Below are 20,540 nucleotides of genomic sequence, written 5' to 3'. Positions count from 1 at the left end.
AAATACCAGAAACAGATTAGCTTTTATAAAGGGGGTTTATTTGGTTACAAATTTATAGTTCTGAGGTCTAAAAGTGTCCAAACTAAGGCATCAACAAGAGGATACCTTCACTGAAGAACAGTCGATGGCGTCTGGAAAACCTTGGTTAGCTGGGAAGGCACATGGCTGGCATCTGCTGATACTTTGCTCCTGGATTCTGGTTTCAAAATGGCTTTCTCCAAAATATCTCTGGCTTGTCTGTCTTAGCTTCTCTGGATCAAACACTGGGCTAGCATCTCCAAAACTCTCCAAGCATCTCCAAATGTCAGCTTCAGTGTCAGCTCTTAGCTTCTCTCCAAAACATCCCTCTCAGCTGCTCTGAGCTCCTGTGAGCTCTCTGATAGGACTCTGGTGATTTAATTAAGACCCACCCTGAATGGGCAGGAAATAATTTAATCAAGTGTTTCCACCCTTATCAAGACTAATACAGCTGCCCACACAAGACTGCATTAAAGAACATGGTGCTTTCTGGGTGACATAATATCCAAACCAGCACAGTTAGTATCAGTGAGTTGCGTGTGAAGAATTGATCAAATCTGGAGAGGTGCTTTAAAAAGTAGAAGTAGAAGAAGGACAAGGATGGGGGTAGAAGAATAGGAGTAGTAGGAAGTAGAGAAGGAAGAGGAGGAGGAAGAAGAAAGGAAAGGAAAAGGAGAAGAAAGAGATGCTTAGGTTACATTTGCATGGGTAATATTAATGTAAGTATTTCAGAAATTGCACACTGAATGGGAAGTTCCCAGAGTTTTATTGATGCCCCCACAGTCCATGATATTTTTCTATTTATCAGAGCCCTAATTTTTATATTAGACAAAAGTAGGGTGTTATTAATCATAATTTCAATTATTTTTTTGTGTGTATTAATTTGGTCACAACTTTACTTCTTTAATTTCAATCTAGCCATGTTTTAGGCCAGTGGTTTTCAACTGGGGATTCACATCACTTACCTAAACTATGGAATTTTATTAATATACAAATGTATGAGGCCTATTCCAGCCTTACTAAATCTCTTTACATGATATTCTTAACATATTCATATTGTAGGGTTGGTGTATTTGTGGTATAGTATGTGTATAGGATTATTATATGTTATATCCCAAGATTTTTTTCTCTGTAAAGATCATATTCATCCACTTTTATAAATTAGATGAACTGTTCATATTTCTCTGAAAAGATGGTTAATCATTATGTTTATAGCTGTTTTGTTTAAAACATTTTCTGGATGACTTTAATATACATTGTTTTTTCATGCCACAGAAACAATCAAATTTCCTTGTTGGTGTCATTATTCTTATTAACTGTCAGAGAAAAAATTGCACCACACAATGTTAAACGGGCAAGGATGGCTTTATTCAAGACCATTACAAAAGGGAAAAGAGGCCAGAACTCAACTTCACTGAAACAAAGGGCAGCAGATCTTTCAGTTTCTGGAATGAACTAGTAGAAAAGTACTATATGTTCCATCTGGATTCTGTAAAGGCCAGGGTGAGGGAAGTCAGGGGCTAAGATTTAGGGAGAAGTCTGTATAAAGTTTAGCCAAGCTAAGGGGGAAGTTAATTCCATCTTGGTCAGAACTTGCATCAGATCTTTCACTTTTGAAAATTATCATCAATAAATCAATCGCAGACATTTTAAGTCTTTGTCATCTACATATAGTTATTTTGTTTTACTCTGATGCTTCTCTGGGTACACACTTCTGATGGCATCGCTTAAATGACTTTAAGATCTTACCGTTCCACTGAGTCAGGATTTCCAGATCTTATACGACTGGGCTCATAAGACTTTGCTGGGGAAATAAAACAATGCTGCCAAAAAAAGTACCCTTCCATATCTGTAAAAAAGAGAGAAAGAATGCAATTTATTGAGTATGCATTAGAAGATTTATATGCATATAAGGTAGCATGAAAGTGATGACAAAATTAGGATAATATGTCACATTTAATACAGCAAAGCTGAAGAAGGAACAATAACTTCTCTTATTGCCTTAGATAAGAAACAAAGGGCTGCAGCTCATGACATTCTACAGTATCTCATGAGAGACCCCCTGAGCTAATTCTAATGGTATATTTTTACATATCTAGAGGTTATTTGGTACATGACCTTGGAGATACCTCTCAATTGTAAAAACTGGAGATCGAGCTTAATTCCTAGAAAGATTTGTCTCTATTCAAAGATTAGAGTAAGGACTCAGACTTATTATGTCTGCAAGGACATAGGAAAAAGGAGAGGGGAGAAATGGGCACTTTGCCCTACATGAATGGAGAATATCATTTTCATTTATCCCTACAACTGCTAACCCAGTGCCTTGTGGAACGAGAATTGATTACATAGGACTGAATGAGAACTTTCTACATAGGACTTTTTTATGCTGAAGAATATTGCATTGTATTGATATACCACATTTGCTTATCCATTCATCAGTTGATGGACATTTGGGTTGTTTCCACCTTCTGGCTATTGGGAATAGTGCATCTGTGAACATTCATGTGCTAGTATTTTTTTGGATAACTATTTTCAATTCAGTTGCTGGGTCACATGGTAATTCTGTGTTTAACATTTTGAGGAAATGCCAAACTGTTTTCTACAATGGCTGCACAACTCTTCATACCCACCAGCAATGTATGAAGGTTTCAGTTTCTCTACATCCTCACCAACACGTTATTTCCTCTTTTTAAAAAAATTATACTCATTCTAGTGGATGTGAAGAGGTATCTCATTGTTGTTTTGATTTGCATTTCTCTAATGGCTAATTATGTTGAGCATCTTTCTTTGTGCTTATTGGCCATTTGTATATCTTCTTTGGAGAAATGTCTACTCAAATCCTTTGCCTATTTTTCACTGGTTTGTTTGTCTTTTTGAGGTTGAGTTGTAAGAGTTCTTTATATATTCTGGACTCAAGACCCTAAGCAGACATATAATTTGCAAATATTTTCTCCTATTCTGTAGGTTGTCTTTTCACTTTCTTGATAGTGTCCTTTGATGCACAAAAGTTTTAAATTTTGATGAAGCCCAATTTGTCTATTTTTTTTTCTTTTCTTGCTTACTCTTTTGATGACATAGCTAAGAAGCCATTGCCTAATACAAGGTCATAAAGATTTATTCTTGATTTATTCTAAAAGTTTTACAGTTTTAGGCCTTACATTTAGGACTTTGATTCATTTTGAGTTAGTTTTTTAATATAATGTGAGACAGTGGTCCAAGTTCATTCTTTTGCCTGTGATTATCCAATTGTCACAGCACCGTTTTAAAAGACTATTCTTTTCCCCATTGAATTGTCTTGACAGCCTTATAAAAAATCATTTGACCTTATATGTTTAGGTTTATTTCTGGACTCTCAATCCTATTCCATTTATCTATATGTCTATCCTTATATGAAAACCACAGTGTTTTGATAGTGGTAGCTTTGTAGTAAGTTCTGAAATCAGGAAGTATGAGTCCTCCATCTTTGTTTTTCTTTTTCAAGACTGTTTTGGTTATTCAAGATCCCCTGAAATTGCATATGAATTTTAGAATCAGTTTTTCCATTTCTGTAGAAAAAGTCATTGGGATTTAGATAGGAATTACAAGTATTGTCATCTTAATATTAAATCTTCCAATCCATGAACATGGGGAGTCTTTCCATTTATTTAGGTCTTCTTTAATTTCTTTCAGCAATGTTTTGTATTTTACAGTGTACAAGTCTTGCATCTCTTTGGTTAAATATATTCCTGAATATTTCACTCTTTTTGATCATGTGATTATTTTTATATCTGTATGAAAGTCAGGGTTTTGCCCTTTTCTTAAAATTAGCTAGCTCTTAACAAGTGAATAATTTCATTTGATGGACATCGTGCTTTCAAGCTCAAGTCTAGAACACTTTGAAATAATATACAGCTTCACACAGAAAGGGATCTATTCACATTATAACAGAAAATTAAAGGTGCCCATCTTCCCTCCCTCCCTCTAGTCCTGTTTCTATACTTCCTGCCCTCAGGGTTGGGATGGATTTAAAAGTTCCAGATTCAACTTTGACTTTCTGGACCAGTTCAATTGAAAATAATCTCTGTTTCTGTAAAATATATAATGTTAAATGTGCCCTTTGAAAGTTCGGTAAGTGCTGATATATTAGAGATCTCCTAGATATATCAAGTAAAAAAAGTCAGATGCAAAACAATGTGTATAATGTTACATTTTATGTAACTAGAAAGGAAAATAAAATATGTTCATATTTATATCTATATGCATAAAGAAAATCAGGAATTATATATATGAGATTAAGAATAGTAGTTATATACGACAGGTTGTGTTATGAACTGGCAAAAGAGAGAACTGAGAACTGAGTAGATCAGGATAGAAGGGGGAGGGAAAATCTTCACTGTATACTTTAGTTTTTAGGTCTTAAGCCATGTGACCATATTACCTTATGAAAGAATCCTTAATTTCTAAATGGGTCTTCAAATTGTACTAAACGAAGCTCTTTTATTATCATTATTATTATTGTGTTGATGTTGAAAATTATTCTCCCTTGTTTTATAATAATATTTTCTCTTCTTACATTGTACTGGTGAAAGCAATACAATCCAGGATAAAGTAAGAAGTGTGGGTGGTTTTACAATTTCTTTTTATATTAGCTTTTTATTGCTGCCATAACAAAGTACCACAAACTTAGCAGCATAAAAGATTACCTATTTCTTACCTCACAGTTCTGTGGGTTAGAGTCCAACAGGGGTCTCACCAGACTAATATCAAGGTGTTACCAGGACTGCATTTCTTACTGGAGGCTCCAGAAGAGAACCCAGTTTCAAACTCATTCAGGTTGTTGGCAGAATTCAGTTCCATGCTGTTGCAGGACCAAGGACCTCATTTATTTGTAGACTGTCCGCCAGAGGTTGTTCTCAGCTTCTAGTGGCCCCCTCACCTTCAAAGCCAGTGATGGCCTGTTGAGTCCTTATGCTTTAAATCTTTCAGACCTTCCCATCTGTCTCATCTCTCCTGCCATTTCTCTCACATCTCTCTTCTGCTTGCAGTAGGAGAAAGTTCTCTGCCTTCTAAGGGCCCATGTGATGAGCCTGGACCCACCCTGACAATCAAGGATTATCTCCTCATCCTTAGGTTCATAACCTTAATCACACCTTGTAACATAATATATTCACAGGTTTGGGGGATTAGGGTGTGGATATCTTTGGGGGAACATTATTCTGCCTACCACGCCATGAAAATGATGCAAATAATCATATTCTTTCAGCATGAATCAGCTTCTATTAAAAAGAAATGTGGCCTACTAGGCCTCTTCCCTGCTCATTTGATGCAGTCCAATCATTTTGTGGGTGGGAAGGGTGTGTTTCCAGAGCAAAAAAGGAAAACAATCACCTGGAGAAACACTGCATTGAGATCAGACTGTGGAAAGCCAAGATTAAGGCAGAAAGCCTTAAATTGACCAGCTCACTCCAGATGAGTCCTGGAAGTGGGAGGGGAGGTCCACTGGGAGGGGAAGGCTGACAAAGGCACAAACCCTACTTAATGCCGGGCAATTCAGGGGTTTTCTAAATGCAGAATTTAAGAAACTTACATGTTGTGAGCATTAAACTAAAAAAAAAAAAAAAATTATTGAGAGGAATAATGTAAAAATAAAAGAGATGTCAGAATAGGAGCATGGGTGAAATGTCATTTTACAAAAAAAAAAAAAAAAGAGGTAAGGGAAGAGGGTTGGATTTGTTTATTGTTTGTTTTTCTATCAGTGAGGAAGGGAGGGTGAAAGTCCTGGGATAAAGGTGCAATTCATACTCAGGTGAATAAAATCCATAATTTTGGTTTTCAAGCAGTACAGTGTGTATCTATTATTAGGTGTGATGATTTGAGCACATTACTTAATCTCTCTGTGCATATGTTTCCTCATCTGTAAAATGAGGATAGTAACAGTTAATAAGATAAGCATTTAGAACAATGACTGGCGCATTGTCTGTATGATATAGTCTTTGCTGCTATGTAATTATAAGTTTCATGCTGCAAATATTTATACATCTCCTCCTAGGAATACATTAAAAGAGGTAATAGTTAAAAGAAATAAAACAACATAGCTGTCCCGTGTCCCTTGTCCTAAATGGAAAAAGTACTGACCAGTGAATGTGTAACACATGCTTATATCACATGCAAGAGATACCAGGCAGGTGAAAAGGTTGGTCGCTCTGTGGTCATAGCTGGGTTTCAGTTCATTCACTTGCTGAGCAACCTTAAACAATTTAACATTTTTGAACCCTAGGTGCATCACAAGTAGCATATAAAAGAATGAATACTTTTCATGGAGTTGTTTATGAAAATGATCTTAACAATATTGATGAATTATGAAGTAAGAAAGGACTCCAAGCACAGTGCCAGGAACATAATGGGCGCTCAATAAATCCAAGAAGGCAGGGCCTTCTGATTTGGCCAATGCTGCGTCCTTCACGTCAAGAATAGTGGCTGGCTCAAAGTCTATGCCCGAAAAAAATTAATTTTAGAACGAATTAATAAATGGTACCATTGCATAGTAAGTAATATACTTACAGTTACACATCTATACCTATACTTTTAATCAGGAGAAGGAGTAAAGAAAGAAAAAAAGTTGAGACCCTGATGACACTGCAAGGGGCGAGGAGAGAGAACAAGGTAAAGAGAAAACGCGAGCCACGCACAAGGAAACCCAGTGACTGCATTCTAAGACGAGAGCACATGGGGAGCGAGGCTCTTAGACAAACAGCAGCCCCAGATTTCTCGCCCTCCTAACCCTCACCGCGAAATCCATTTTCGTCATTCAAATCTCAAACCCAGCGTTTTTACAATACATGTTCAAAATGAATTTCATAAAAGTTGGAAACGGCTTGGGAACTGGCAGCGCCAAGGATGACGGTCAAATAGCACAAACGCAAACCACAGGATGTTTCCTAAAAGGAAGAACAAAAGAAAAAACCCTGGCCCGTACGGGGATCGAACCCGCGACCTTGGCGTTATTAGCACCACGCTCTAACCAACTGAGCTAACCGGCCACAATAACTGCTGGAGTTCTCTCTCCTAAACCCCAAAAATATACGAAAACTATGACCAAGCTTTTCCCAAAATGAACCAAGAAATTTGCTAATTTTGATTACTCGATTCCCTAACTGTACCCGCCCTACCTCACGTAACATCTTTTAAAAGCTCTCCATCCTAACTCTCGTATGTTACTTCTTTAAAAATAAATAAATATAAAGCAAAATTCTCTGTTCTAGCGAGTAGAACAGCACTCTTAAACAGTATCACATGCCAGATGTTAGTAGGTGGACACGAAAAGACTCATGGCCCGTACGGGGATCGAACCCGCGACCTTGGCGTTATTAGCACCACGCTCTAACCAACTGAGCTAACCGGCCTTCACAACAGCAGATTTTGCAGTTAAACCTTTAAACTTCATACTCAAGTAATGTCCACGAGTGTTGTTCTTTAAAAAGGGAAAAAATGTTCTTCCTCTTTCCATTTCCCCTTTTTCCTGCCCTGCTTCAGGAAAATAGAAAGGAGAAAACCCAGTCGCCGGTACGAATCAATGTTGCCTTTTCCGGGGAAACTTAGTCTTTCTCAAACTGCCGATTCTGACCGGAGACGACTCAGAAAAACGTCCCCGGAAAGGCCCGGGACGAAAGCGAAACTGCTCCAACCCTGGGATGGTGGCTCGCGGATAACGGAACTGACCACGCAGACTTCGGAGAACTCGGCTCCAGCGTACCGGGTGCGGATTCTCCTCTTCTCCGGGAGACATTCCGAGCAGATCTGTTCTTCCCGGAAGCCTCGGTCCCCGGAAACTTGCACTCTCTCGCCGCCTGGTTTCGGGTAGTTCTGCGGTCAACGCGATTCTAAATTCGCAGCTGGGGAGTCCCGGCCTCTTTCCTCGCCAACTGAAGTCAAGGACTCGTCTGTAGTTCCAGCATAGGACAGTTGAGGACGCCCGAGTACAAGGCTAGATCAAAGGGGAAGAAACGCCTGTGGGAACAACATCTCAAGAGTTCTTGACCCTTTCCGGTCCCAGCAGAACCGAGAGCCTCGTATTAATAACAAGGGAAACCGAGGCCAGGGCCCGTGCTGTCAGGAGCCGAAAGGCGGAGGTGCCAAGACCTCAGTAGGACAACTCAGAGGAAGGAGGCAGGAGCCACCTGCCACTGCGAGTTGCGCTCCTCCCAGCCCAGACTTGATCAGTCTGCTGGCAGATCTCAACCCAGGGAGGGACCGGAAGGGCAACTAATTTCTGATTCACCCTCTGCTTCATCTCTTTGTTCTAAGTTAGATTCTACAACCTTCCTATTTCTTTCCTACTTTTCTACTCATTGCATTGATATTATTTGAAGTTGTTATTTTATGTTATGTGCACATCTATCTCAGTAAGACATGAAGAAGGACTTAGAATGGCTTTCTCCTACGACGTTCCTCTCTAGGTGTCTGCTTGATCCTAGGTTGCGCTCTCCAAAATGTCTGTAAGCTGCAGCTCCTCCAAAATGTCACTCTCAGCTGCTCAGAGTTCCTTCTGTCTGTGAATTCCTTTATATGACTCCAGTGATCCAATTAACACCCACCTGAACGGGCGGGGTAACACCTCCATAGAAATTATCCAATCAAACGTTTCACTCAAGTTGATTGAGTCACATCTCCACGGAAACACTCAAAGGATTCCAATCTAATCAATATTAATAACATCTGCCCCCACAAGATTGCATTAAAGAATATGACTTTTTCTGGAGGACATAATATATATAAACTGGCACACTAATCTTTGCCAGGAGCATAACGGAACTGAAATCACATACAGTTCTTCTCTTGCCCTCCCAGAGTTTAAAATACGATAGCAATCATGACTTTTGATCAACTGTCTAAGTGTAGAGATGGTCTATCCACTTAGGTGGCATCTTCATTCTAACTGAAGAAAGCTCTTCTTTAGTTCTGCTTCTGATGTAGTCTCTGTACGAATGACCAGGACAGATTACCAATACTGTCCACAGACTGCCACAAAGTTTGAAAGCACTTAATACTGTGTGCCATGGAAACTGTCCATATTTGAGCTTCATGGCTTATCTGCGTAATTTTGGAGAGTATGATCACCAGCAAGGTTGGAGAAAGTTTGACAAAATTTATACTGTTTGGGAGGTAAATGATAGCGAAAATCGTGAATACTGGTGTCAGCTAGGAAATTAGGATTCTGTGGTCAGGAGATGACAGTGGAGGTGTTTTGTAAAAGAGTGCTGATAAGGAAACATTGGATATGAAGGTTGCATGAAAAATCACTCCCCATAAGGCATCAAAGGAGTACCTTAAATTCTGTCTTAGAAACTGATGAATGCAAAATTTTCATTCAGTAGCTACCAATATATTGCAGAGAGTAGTGGACTCTGAATGTAGGCACCAGAACAAGCTGAATAGAATGTGGAATGTGGTACTTGGTCTCCATGCATTACCATTCTAGTTTTGTGTCATCTCCTTGACCCTTTTGTGTTTTCTTATCACAGAACACTAACTATACCTCCAACATAGTTGACATTGAACAAATTTTTGAAAATGGAACAATGGTAAATTTCTTCTTTCAATCTCAAGTTAGAAGGTAGAACATATATTCAAATTGGTTTTGTGATGGGTTTCTGGTATACCTTTACTTGGTTTCAGATGTATTAGCTTAAATTCCCACCATTTTAAGCATTAATTTCCATGGAACATGGGGAAAAATAAGAAAAGGTAACAAGTCTGGCATAATTTATATAAATTGACTACTCCTGTTAGGATTCTCTCCTGTAAAATAAATTCTCTGAAGTCCCAGCAGTGTGAAATGCTTGAGTCATTTATAATGGAAGTTGAAAAGTATTATGCTGCTTCCCCTCACTCATCCAAAGATCAGATAAGAATTAGGTAAAAGCATTTCGAACAATAAGTCCAAGAAATCTGTCTCTGAAATTATTATTCAGGAGAGCACATTAGTACTCACATCCTATTTAGTTAGTACCTGATTCTGGTACCTAAATATATAGTTTCATCAGTGATATGATATGGTTCCTTTAAAACAGGGAAAGAGGATTCACAGGTTAATTGTGAATGAAGAGCAGGAAGTCCAGGCTTCACCCGCACCTGAATGAGGGAAGGAAATCAAATGAGGATATCAAGAAGTGAGAGGTAATTGGATGTAACCAGGTTGTGAAAGGTTGTGCATGCTATTGGATTCTGGGCTATTACAGAAAGTCTTGCATAGGGAGTGAACAGATGATATCTTGAAGGGGAAGAGATTATTTGGCAACACTAAACAGGCAAGCTAAATTAGTCAGGGTTCTCTAGGGAAACAGAACCAACAGGAGATGTCTGTAAATAGTATGAGATTTTATAAAAGTGTCTCACGCAACTGTGAAGATGCATGAGTCCAAATTCCATAGGGCAGGCTGCGAGCTAACAACTCCAATGAAGGTGTTTCATGAATTCCCCAAGAAAGACTGACTGGCTGTGATGGTTATGTTCATGTGTCAACTTGGCCAGGTGATAGTACCCAGCTGTCTGGTCAAGCAAACACTGGCCTAACAATTGCTGCAAGGACGTTTGTGGCTGGTTAATAAACCAACAGGCTGGTTTATTTAATCATCAGTCAATTGACTGCAGCTGTGACTGATGACGCACCAAAGGATGTGTCTTCCACAATGAGAGAATGCAATTGGTTGGATTTAATCCAATTAATCAGTTGAAGACTTATAAGCGAGACAGATAGAGGACTTTCACTTCTTCCTTGGCTGCCCAGTGAAGCGTTTCCTGAGGAGTTTGTCGAGGTTGCTGGTTCGTTTCCTGAGGAGTTCATCGGACATCTTCCTTGGAGTTGACAGTTTGCTGACTGCTCTACAGAATTTGGACTTATGCATACCCACAGTTGCATGAGTCACTTTTATAAATTTTATAGTCATAGACACCTCTCATTGATTCTGTTTCCCTAGAGAACCCTAACTAATACACTGGCTGAAGCAGAGATGAAAGTTCTATCTTTTGACTGCTGAAGCCCATCACCTCCACCTTAAAAGCCTTCAACTGATTAGATTAAACATCTCCCACTGCAGAAGACACTCCCCTTAGCCAACTGCAGACATAATCAGCCATAGACGTAATTGACATACTGGTGATTTAAGTCCACAAAATGCCTTTGCAGCAACAGATAGGCCAATGCTTGCTTGGCCAGACAACTGAGCACAATCACCTGGCCAAGCTGACACATGAACCTAACCATCACACAAGCTAAATAAAAAATACACAATAAAAGACCGAGGGCAAAACAAACAACAATATAAAATTTTCTTTGGGATATGAAAGTCATAAATAGCTGGAAAGATACTTGATAAGTTTTTCAAATTAAACGTGTTTTCTTGAGATAATTGAAGATGCAAATGCAGCTGTAAGAAAAATTAAGGAAAGATCCCATGTCCCTTTAGCCAGTTTCACCCAGTGATAACATCTTGCAAAACTGAAGTATGATGTCACAACCATTGCACTGAAGCAGTCAAGATACAGGACGTTTCTATCACAAATATCCCTTATGTTACCCTTTTATAACCATAACTATTTCCATCTCACCCACCCTGAACCTCCCTGTAATCCCTGGCAACCACTAATCTGTTCTCCATTTTATTAATTTTGTCATTTCAAGAATTTATATAATTGGAGTCATACAGTATGTAACCTTTTGAGATTTTTTTTCCACTCAGTAAAATTCTCTGGAGAGTCATCCAGGTTATTGAATGTATCACTAGTAGTTTATTCCTTTTTGGTGCTGAGTCATATTCCATGGTATGGATGGACCCATTTGTTTAACCATTCACTAATTGAAGGATATCTGCATTGTTCCAAGTTTGGTGTTATTATCCATTAAGCTGATATAAACATTCATTTACAGGTATTTATGTGAAGGTAAGTTTTCATTTTTTGGGATAAATGCCCAGGAGGGCAATTGCGTAGTCACGTGGTAATTTCATGTTTCACTTTTTAAAGAAAATGTAAAACTGTTGCCCAAGTAGCTGCAGCATTTTTCATTCCCACCAACAATTTATGAGTAATCCAGTTTCTCTGCATCCTCACCAGCATTTGGCATTATTAGTATGTTCTTATTTTAGCTATTCTGACGTGTGGTGATATCTCCTTGTGGTTTTATTTTGAATTTTCCTAAAGGCTAATGATGTTGACTGTTTTCACTTGCTTATTTGCCACCTGTATATTGTCTTAAGGCCTTTCATATCTTTTGCCAATTTTCTAATTGGATTGTTTGTTTACTGTTTTGAATTTTGAGAGTTCTTAATATATTCTAGATACAAGTCCTTTATCAAATATAAGGTGCAAATGTTTTCTTGCAGTCTGTAGCTCATCTTTTCATTCTTTTAACAGGGTATTTCACAGAGAAAAGGTTTTTAGTTTTGATAGTGTCAAATTTTCCAAGTTTTCCGTTATGGATTATGATTTTAGTCTCCAATCTGATAAATCTGCCCAGCCCTAGGTCATGAAGACTTTCACCTGCTTTTTCTAAACTTTGTATAATTTTACATTTTACATTGGAGGCTGTGATCCACTTTTTAAATTTCAGTTTTGTTGAGATATATTCACATACCATACAATCATCCATGGTGTATAATCAACTGTTCACAGTACCATCATATAGTTGTGCATTCATCACCCCAATCTATTTTTGAATATTTTCCTTAAACCAGAAAGAATCAGAATAAGAATGAAAAGTAAAAATAAAAAAGAACACCCAAATCATCCCCCCCATCCCACCCTATTTTTCATTTAGTTTTTGTCCCATTTTTCTACTCATCCATCCATACACTGGATAAAGGGAGTGCTATCCACAAGATTTTCACAATCACACTGTCACCCCTCGTAATCTACATTGTTATACAATCGTCTTCAAGAGTCAAGGCTACTGGGTTGGAGTCTGGTAGTTTCAGATATTTACATCTAGCTATTCCAATACATTAAAACCTAAAAAGTGTTATCTATATAGTGTGTAAGAATGTCCACCAGAGTGACGTCTCAACTCCATTTGAAATCTCTCAGCCACTGAAGCTTTATTTAGTTTCATTTCGCATCTCCCTTTTGGTCAAGAAGATGTTCTCAATCCCACGATGCCAGGTCCAGATTCATCCCCAGAAGTCATATCCTGCATTGCCAGGGAGATTTACACCCCCTGGGAGTCAGGTCCCATGTAGGGGGGGGAGGGCAGTGCGATCACCTGCCAAGGTGGCTTAGTTAGAGAGAGAGGGCCACATCTGAGCAACAAAGAGGCACTCAGGGGGAGACTCTTAGGCACAATTCTAAGCAGGTTTAGCCTCTCCTTTGCAGTAACAAGCGTCATAGGGGCAAGCCCCAAGACAGAGGGCTCAGCATGTCAAGCCATCAGTCCCCAGTGTTTGTGAGAACATCAGCAACAATCGAGGTGAGGGAGACTAACACCTCCGCAACCTCCCCCAGCATCCTCAGGGGGGCCCCAAATATATATTTTTATTCTCCACCCAAATTACTTTAGGATGTGTTGCTATTTCACTCTAACCTATACAGACCTACCATATCTCACTTCCTGTTCAAAGTTCCATGTGATTGTGGTGTTTGAACAAACTCACTGTGGAAGTTATATTGTTTAGAAAATATAGATCCTATACCAAATAAACATTTCTTCCCTTGGTCTCACATGGAAGTTGAAGTTTTAACACACAATCAGTTTCAACCTTTACCCTTTGACCCGATTTGCCCTAGTCTTAACCAGATCTGCGTCATTCATATGTCTAATTGAAGTCTGGGCTCTTTTTCAGCTTTTTTTTTTTTTTTAACAGTTGCTGTATGCATTAATACTGACATTCATATCTGCCAAGCTCTAGCTGTGAGTTTCAGGTGTCACACAGATATCCAATGTTCCAGAGACCAGTCAGGTTATACACCAAGGAATAAACACGTCAGAGTTTGGAGACAGCCATTACAATTCAGGAATAGATTTGACTGCTGTAAGAGTTTACAATCTAGGGACCATTACAATAATCATTTCCCTGTTAGGCTGTGCTCTAAGATTCAGTTCTAGTTTACACATGGTAGTTAGTCCATATTGGTGAGACATTATAGTGTTTGCTTTGTTTCTGGTGTAGTTCATTCAAAATGCTGTCTACAGGATCCATTCACCTCCTTGTGTGTCTCACAACTTCACTCCTTCTTGTAGTTGCTCAGTATTCCATTGCTTGCATACACCACAGTTTACCATTCTGTTCCTCAGTCAGTGTACCCTTAGGCTACCTCCACCTACTGCAAATCATGAATACTGCCTCCATAAACACCAACGTGTCTATTCATGTCTCTGCTCTCAGATCTTCCAAGTATATACCCCATAATGAGGTTGCAGGACCTTGTGGCCCCCACATACTTAGCTGCTTGTGGGACCACCACAGTGACCTCCAGAAAGGCTACACCATTCTGCCTCCTCATCAACAGTAAATAGGTACATCCCTCTCTGTGATCCATTTTGATGTAACTTTTGTATAAACTGTTAGACTTAGGTCCAGGTTCATTTTTATTCCCACAGATGTCTAATTGTTCCAGCACCATTGAAAAGACTATCATTTCTCCACTGAATTGCTTTTACTGAGGTTTTTATAGGAATTGCATTAAACCTGTATATCAGTTTGGGTAGAATTGACTATGTTGAGTATCCTATACATGTTATGTTAACTTTACACCTATTTTATTTTTAGAAATTTTAATTGATATTGTATTTTTCATTCCAGTGCCCATGTCTTCATTGCTAGTGTACAGAAACACAACTGATTTTTGTATGTTTATCTTGTATCCTGCAACCTTGTTGAACTCACTTATTATTTCTAGGAGCTTTTTTGTAGTTTCCTTGTGATTTTCTACATAGTCAATTATATCATCTGCAAATAGGAACAGTTTTAAATCTTCATTTCTGATCTATATGTCTTTTATTTCTTTTTCTTGCCTTATTGCATTGGTTAGAACTTCTAGCACTGGGTTAAATAAGTGTGGTAGTGGCAGAGATCCTTGCCTTGCTACCATATTAGGGAGAAAGCATTCACTTTTCACCACTAAATATAACAGTAGCTGTAGGTTTTTTGTAGAAATTCTTTAACAAGTTGAGGAAGTTGCATCTTGATGAGAAATATTAGTCCACAGGTTTTTTTTGTTTTTTTTTGTACTGTTTTTGGTTTTGGTATCAGGGTAATTCTAGCTCAATAAAACAAACTGAAAAATGTTCTTTTACTTTCTATAAGAGTGTGTAAAACTAGTGTCAATTCTTCTTTACACATTTGGTAGAATTCTCCAGTAAAACCATCTCAGCCTTGAGATTTCTTTTGTGGGAGTTATTAGGAATCAATAAATTAAAGTTCCTTAACAGTTATGGTGCTATTCAAATTATCTGTTTCATCTCAGTTGGATTGTGGTAGTTGGTGTTTTTTGAGGAATTAGTCTATTTCATCTAAGTTGTCAAATTTGTATGTGTAGTGTTGTTCATAGTATTACCTTTATTACTCTTTAGATGTCTGCAGGGTCTATAGTGATATCTCCTGTTTCATTCCTGATATTGATATTTTGCTTCCTCTTTTTTTTTCCTTTGTCAGTCTTGCTAAAGGTTTGTCAATTTTATTGATCTTTTCAAAGAACCAGCCCTGTGTTTCATTGATTTTCTCTATTGTTTTTCTTTTCAATTTCACTGATTTCTGATCTTATTTTTATTATTTGTTTCCCTTTGCCTGGTTTGGATTATTTGGCTCTTTTTTCCTAGGTTTCTGAAGTGGGAGCTTAGATGATTGTTCTTGTTTGAAACTGTTATGTGCCCCTAGAAAAGGCCATGTTTCTTTAATCCATTCCTGTGGGTGCAGACCTGTTGTGAGTGGGAATTTTTGATTACGTTGTTTCCATTGAGATGTGACCCACCCAATTCAAGGTGAGTCTTAATCCTTTACTGGAGTCCTTTATGAAGATAAAAAAAAACAGAAGAGGCCCAGAGAGCTAAGAAACACCCAGAGATATCTGAGAAAGAAAAGTCCCAGAGAAACTAAAAGAGAACCCACAAGAGCTGAGAGAGAGAAAGCCACTGGGATCAGAAGCTGAAAGCAACAGAACCCAGGAGCAGAGGACCAGCAGATGCTGGCCATGTGCCTTCCCTTGTGACAGAGTGTCCCAGATGTCATCCTGTTGATTCCTTAATTGGGACATTTTCATGGCCTAAGAACTGTAAATTGTAAGTTAATAAATTCCCATTATAAAAGCCAACCCATTTCTGGTATATTGCATTTTGGCAACAAAACAATTATTAATTTGAGACTTTCCCATCTCAGCACTGCTTAGGTGTTACCCACAAATGTTGCTATGCTGTATTTTCATTTTCATTCAGTTAACTGTAGTTTTTATTTCCTTTGAGATGTTTTCATTGGCCCATAGATTACTTTGAAGTTTGTTTCTTTGTTTCCAAGTGTTTGGAAATTCTCCTATCATTCTGTAACTGATTTCTAGTTTGATTCCATTGCAGTCAGAGAACATACCAACTCTTTTTTATTTGTTGAGGTTTACTCCATGGCACAGAAATGGTTCAACTTGGCATATATTTGTTCCATGAGTACTTGAAAAGAATGTGTATTCTGCTTTTGTTGAGTGAAGTGTTCTATGACTGTCAATTAGATCCTTTTGTTGATGGTGTTGCTGAGTTCTTCTATATCTTTGCTGATTTTCTGTCTAGGTTGTTCTATTACTTGTTGAGAGGGGGTGTTGAAGCCTTCCAACTGTAATTTTAGATTGGTTTATTTCTCCTTACATTTTTATCAGTTTTTACTTCATATATTTTGTAGCTCTATTTTTTGATGCTCACACATTTTGGACTGCTTTGTTTCTTGGTGCATTGACACTTTTATCACTATATAATGTCCCTCTCTGTCTCTAGTAATTTTCTTTGTGCTAGAATTAATATAGTCAATTCTAATTTCTTTACATTAATATCTGTATGATATATCTTTTCCATCCCTTTACTTTCAATCTGTCTCCATCATTATATTCAAAGCAAGTTTCTTTTAGACAGCATATTAGTCAGTCATGTTTTTAAATCCATTCTGCCTAGCTCTGTCTTTTAATTGGTGTATTTAGATCATTTACATTTAATGTAATTTTTGACATGTTAGGGCTTGAGTCTGCCTTTTTTAATGCAATTTATTGGGATATGTTCACATACCATGCAATCATCCAAAGGGTACAATCAGTTGTTCACAGTACCATCATATAGTTGTGCATTCATCACCACAATCAATTTTTGAAGATTTTCATTACTCCAAAAAATAAAAATAAAATAAAAGTAAAAAAGAACACCCAAAACATCCTATGCCCTCCCTTCCCCTGCTATTATTCATTTACTTTTTGTCCCCATTTTTCTACTCATCTGTCCATACACTGTGTGCTGGTTTGTATATATTATTTCCCCCAAAATGCCATGTTCTTTAATGCAAGCTTGTGGTGGCAGATGTATTAGTGTTAATGAGGTGGGAATCTTTGGATTAGGTGGTTTCCATGGAGATGGTACCCACCCAACTGTGGGTAATAACTTTGATTACATTATTTCCATGGAAGTGTGGCCCTGTTCATTCAGTGTAGGTCTTGATTTAATCATTGGAGTCATATATAAGAGCTCAGACAGAAGGAGCTCACCGATGCAGCTTAAAGAGACATTTTGAAGACGGCTTTTGAAAGCTGACACTGACATTTTGGAGAACACCATTTTGGCACGTGTGCTTGTTTGGATGTGTTATGTCTCCCAAAACTCCATTTTCTTTGATACAATCTTGTGTGAGCAGATGTATTAGTGTTGATTGGCTTGGAACCTATTGGCTCAGTGTTTCCATGGAGATGTAACTCAATCAACTGTGGGCGAGAACTTTCATTGGATTGTTTCTATGGAGGTATTGCTCCACCCATTCAGGGTGGGTCTTTATTGGATCACTGGTGTACTTTAAAAAGATTCACACAGGCCCAGACACAGGGTAATTGAGAGTGACATTTTGGAGGCACTGCAGCTGAGAGATACATTTTGAAGATGACCGTTAGAAGCTAATACGGACATTTTGGAGAAAGCCATTTTGAAACCAGAACTCCAGAGCAGATGCCAGCCATGTGCCTTCCCAGCTAACGGAGGTTTTCCGGACGTCATTGACCATCCTTCAGTGAAGGTACCCTATTGTTGATGCCTTATGTTGCTCACTTTATGGCCTTAAGACTGTAATTTTGTAACCAAATAACCCCCCTTAATAAAAGCCAATCCATTTCTGGTGTTTTGCAAAATGGCAGCATTACCAAACCAGAACAATACACACCCTGGGAGCAAGCAGACACCAGCCACGTGCCTTCCCAGCTAAAAAAGGTTTTCCAGATGCCAGTGGCCTTTCTGCAGTGAAGGTACCCTATTGTTGATGCCTTGCCTTGGACCCTCTATGCTCTTAAGGCTGTAGCTTTGTAACCAAATAACCCCCTTTATTAATAAATAAATAACCCCCTGTGCCAGTCTGAATTGATTACGTCCCCCAGAAAAGGCCATGTTCTTTGATGCAGTCTTGTGGGGCAGACATTTTAGTGCTGATTAGATTGGAATCCTTTGAGTGTTTCCATGAAGATGTGACCCACCCAAGTGTAGGTGATAACTGATGAAATAATTTCCATGGAGGCGTGGCCCTGCCCATTTAGCTTGGGCCTTGATTACTGGAGCAGTATATAAGCTCAGACAGAAGGAGTAAGCTTGCTACAACCAAGAGGGACACTTTGAAGAATGCATGTAAGTTGAGAGAGGAGCTGAAGCTTACAGAGACATTTTGGAGACGGCCTTTGAAAGCAGACTTTTGCTTTGGAGAAGCTGAGAGGACAAATGCCCCAAGACCAACTGAGAGTGACATTTTGGAGAGAAGCTGAAGCCTAGAGAGGAACGTTCCAAGAGAAAGCCATTTTGAAACCAGAACTCCAGAGCAGATGCCAGCCACGTGCCTTCCCAGCTAACGGAGGTTTTCCAGACGCCACTGGCCATCATCCAGTGAAGGTACCTGATTGTTGATGCATTACCTTGGACACTTTATGGCCTTAAGACTGTAACTGTGTAACCAAATGAACCCCCTTTTATAAAAGCCAATCCATTTCTGGTGTTTTGCATTACAGCAGCATTAGCAAACTAGAACACCCCCCAACCCTTTTCTGGTGTTTTGCAAGATGGCAGCATTAGCAAACCCGAACACACTGGATAAAGGGAGTGTGAGCCACAAGGTTTTCACAATCACACGGTCACACTGTGTAAGCTATATAGTTATACAATCACCTTCAAGATAGTGTGCAATTTTTGTTTGTTTTGTTTGTTCTTGCAGTGCTTTTGTTTTGGTTTTCTTTTCCTGCCTTTCTGTGGGTTACTTCATTTTTAACAATTCCATTTTGATGTATCTATAGTGTTTTTGAGTGTATCTCATAGATTTTTAGTGGTTGCTCTATGTGTTACATTATACATATACAACTTATCACAGTCTATTGGTGACAGCTCAAGTGAAGTGTAGAAATGTTACCTTCTTTTATGTCTCTTTACTCTTCCCCATTTATAATCTAATTGTGTTAAATATTTTCTCCACATATACATATACATATACTCTACATATGCTATAGACATATACATATAGCACATCAGACAATGCTGTAATTTTGGCTTTAACCACCAAACATAACAGACAACTCAAGAGTAGAAGGAAGGTCTATTGTATCTGCTATGCTTTTGTTTATTATGTTCTTTCTTTTTTTCCTGATTATCATCTCCTTTCTTGTTAAATAACTTCCTTTAGCCATTCTTATAGGGTAGCTCTTCTGGTGACAAATTCTTTTAGTTTTCCTTCATCTGAGAATGTCTTGTATTCTCCTTCACTGCTGAAGGATATTTTTGCTTTGTATAGAATTCTGGGTTGACAGTTCTTTACTCTCAGCACCTGAGAAGTATCATGCCTCTCCCTTCTGATCTCCAAGGCTTCTAATGCTAGGCATTCTAATTGTTTTTCCCTGATAGGCAAGTTGTCATTTTTCTCTGGCTGCTTTTAAGATATTTTCTTTGTCTTCCGTTTGCAGAAGTTTAATTACGGTGTGTCTTGGCATGGGTTTCTTTTGATTTATCCCATTTGGGGTTTGCTCAAAGAATCCTGCTAAGAGGCAGTGAGAATTCCAGCTCTCCACGTGGTCTCTACTGACAGTGGGGGAGGGGAGAGGGACTTAGTTGCCACTGGGCAATAGTGAAAGTCCTGACTCTCCACTGGACCTCTTCTGACACCACTCCAGCAGAGAAGGAGAGAGGTGCCTCATTACTGCTGGTGAGGGTGGGTATCCTGGCTCTGTGCTTGGCCTTCCGACACCACACCAGTAGGGGTGCTGGGTCTCCTGGGTACAGCCTCACAAAAGGGGAAGTCTATGCTTCAGACTGGGCCTTTATGGCATGGGTGTTTGGCTGGAGTAAAACAATTACT

At 38.7% G+C, this 20,540-nt stretch overlaps 1 long non-coding RNA gene and 2 other non-coding genes across 3 annotated transcripts; all 3 read right to left on the bottom strand.

Annotated features, from left to right (window-relative positions):
• Window positions 1–1,364: 1,364 nt before the first annotated feature.
• Window positions 1,365–5,547, bottom strand: LOC119540048. The gene is made up of 2 exons (XR_005218015.1): window positions 4,712–5,547; window positions 1,365–1,867 (listed from the first exon to the last, which is right to left on the bottom strand). It is a non-coding gene; the product is annotated as an uncharacterized LOC119540048 (long non-coding RNA).
• A 1,416-nt stretch (window positions 5,548–6,963) lies between these two features.
• TRNAI-AAU lies at window positions 6,964–7,037 on the bottom strand. Its single transcript has one exon. It is a non-coding gene; the product is annotated as a tRNA-Ile (tRNA).
• A 289-nt stretch (window positions 7,038–7,326) lies between these two features.
• On the bottom strand, window positions 7,327–7,400 carry TRNAI-AAU. The gene has a single exon. It is a non-coding gene; the product is annotated as a tRNA-Ile (tRNA).
• Window positions 7,401–20,540: the final 13,140 nt, after the last annotated feature.

Source organism: Choloepus didactylus, chromosome 7, assembly GCF_015220235.1.
Source record: "Choloepus didactylus isolate mChoDid1 chromosome 7, mChoDid1.pri, whole genome shotgun sequence".
In the NCBI taxonomy this organism is placed as follows: domain Eukaryota; kingdom Metazoa; phylum Chordata; class Mammalia; order Pilosa; family Megalonychidae; genus Choloepus; species Choloepus didactylus.
Note: the sequence above shows the minus strand (reverse complement) of the source record. Positions and strands in the feature narration are given on the sequence as shown.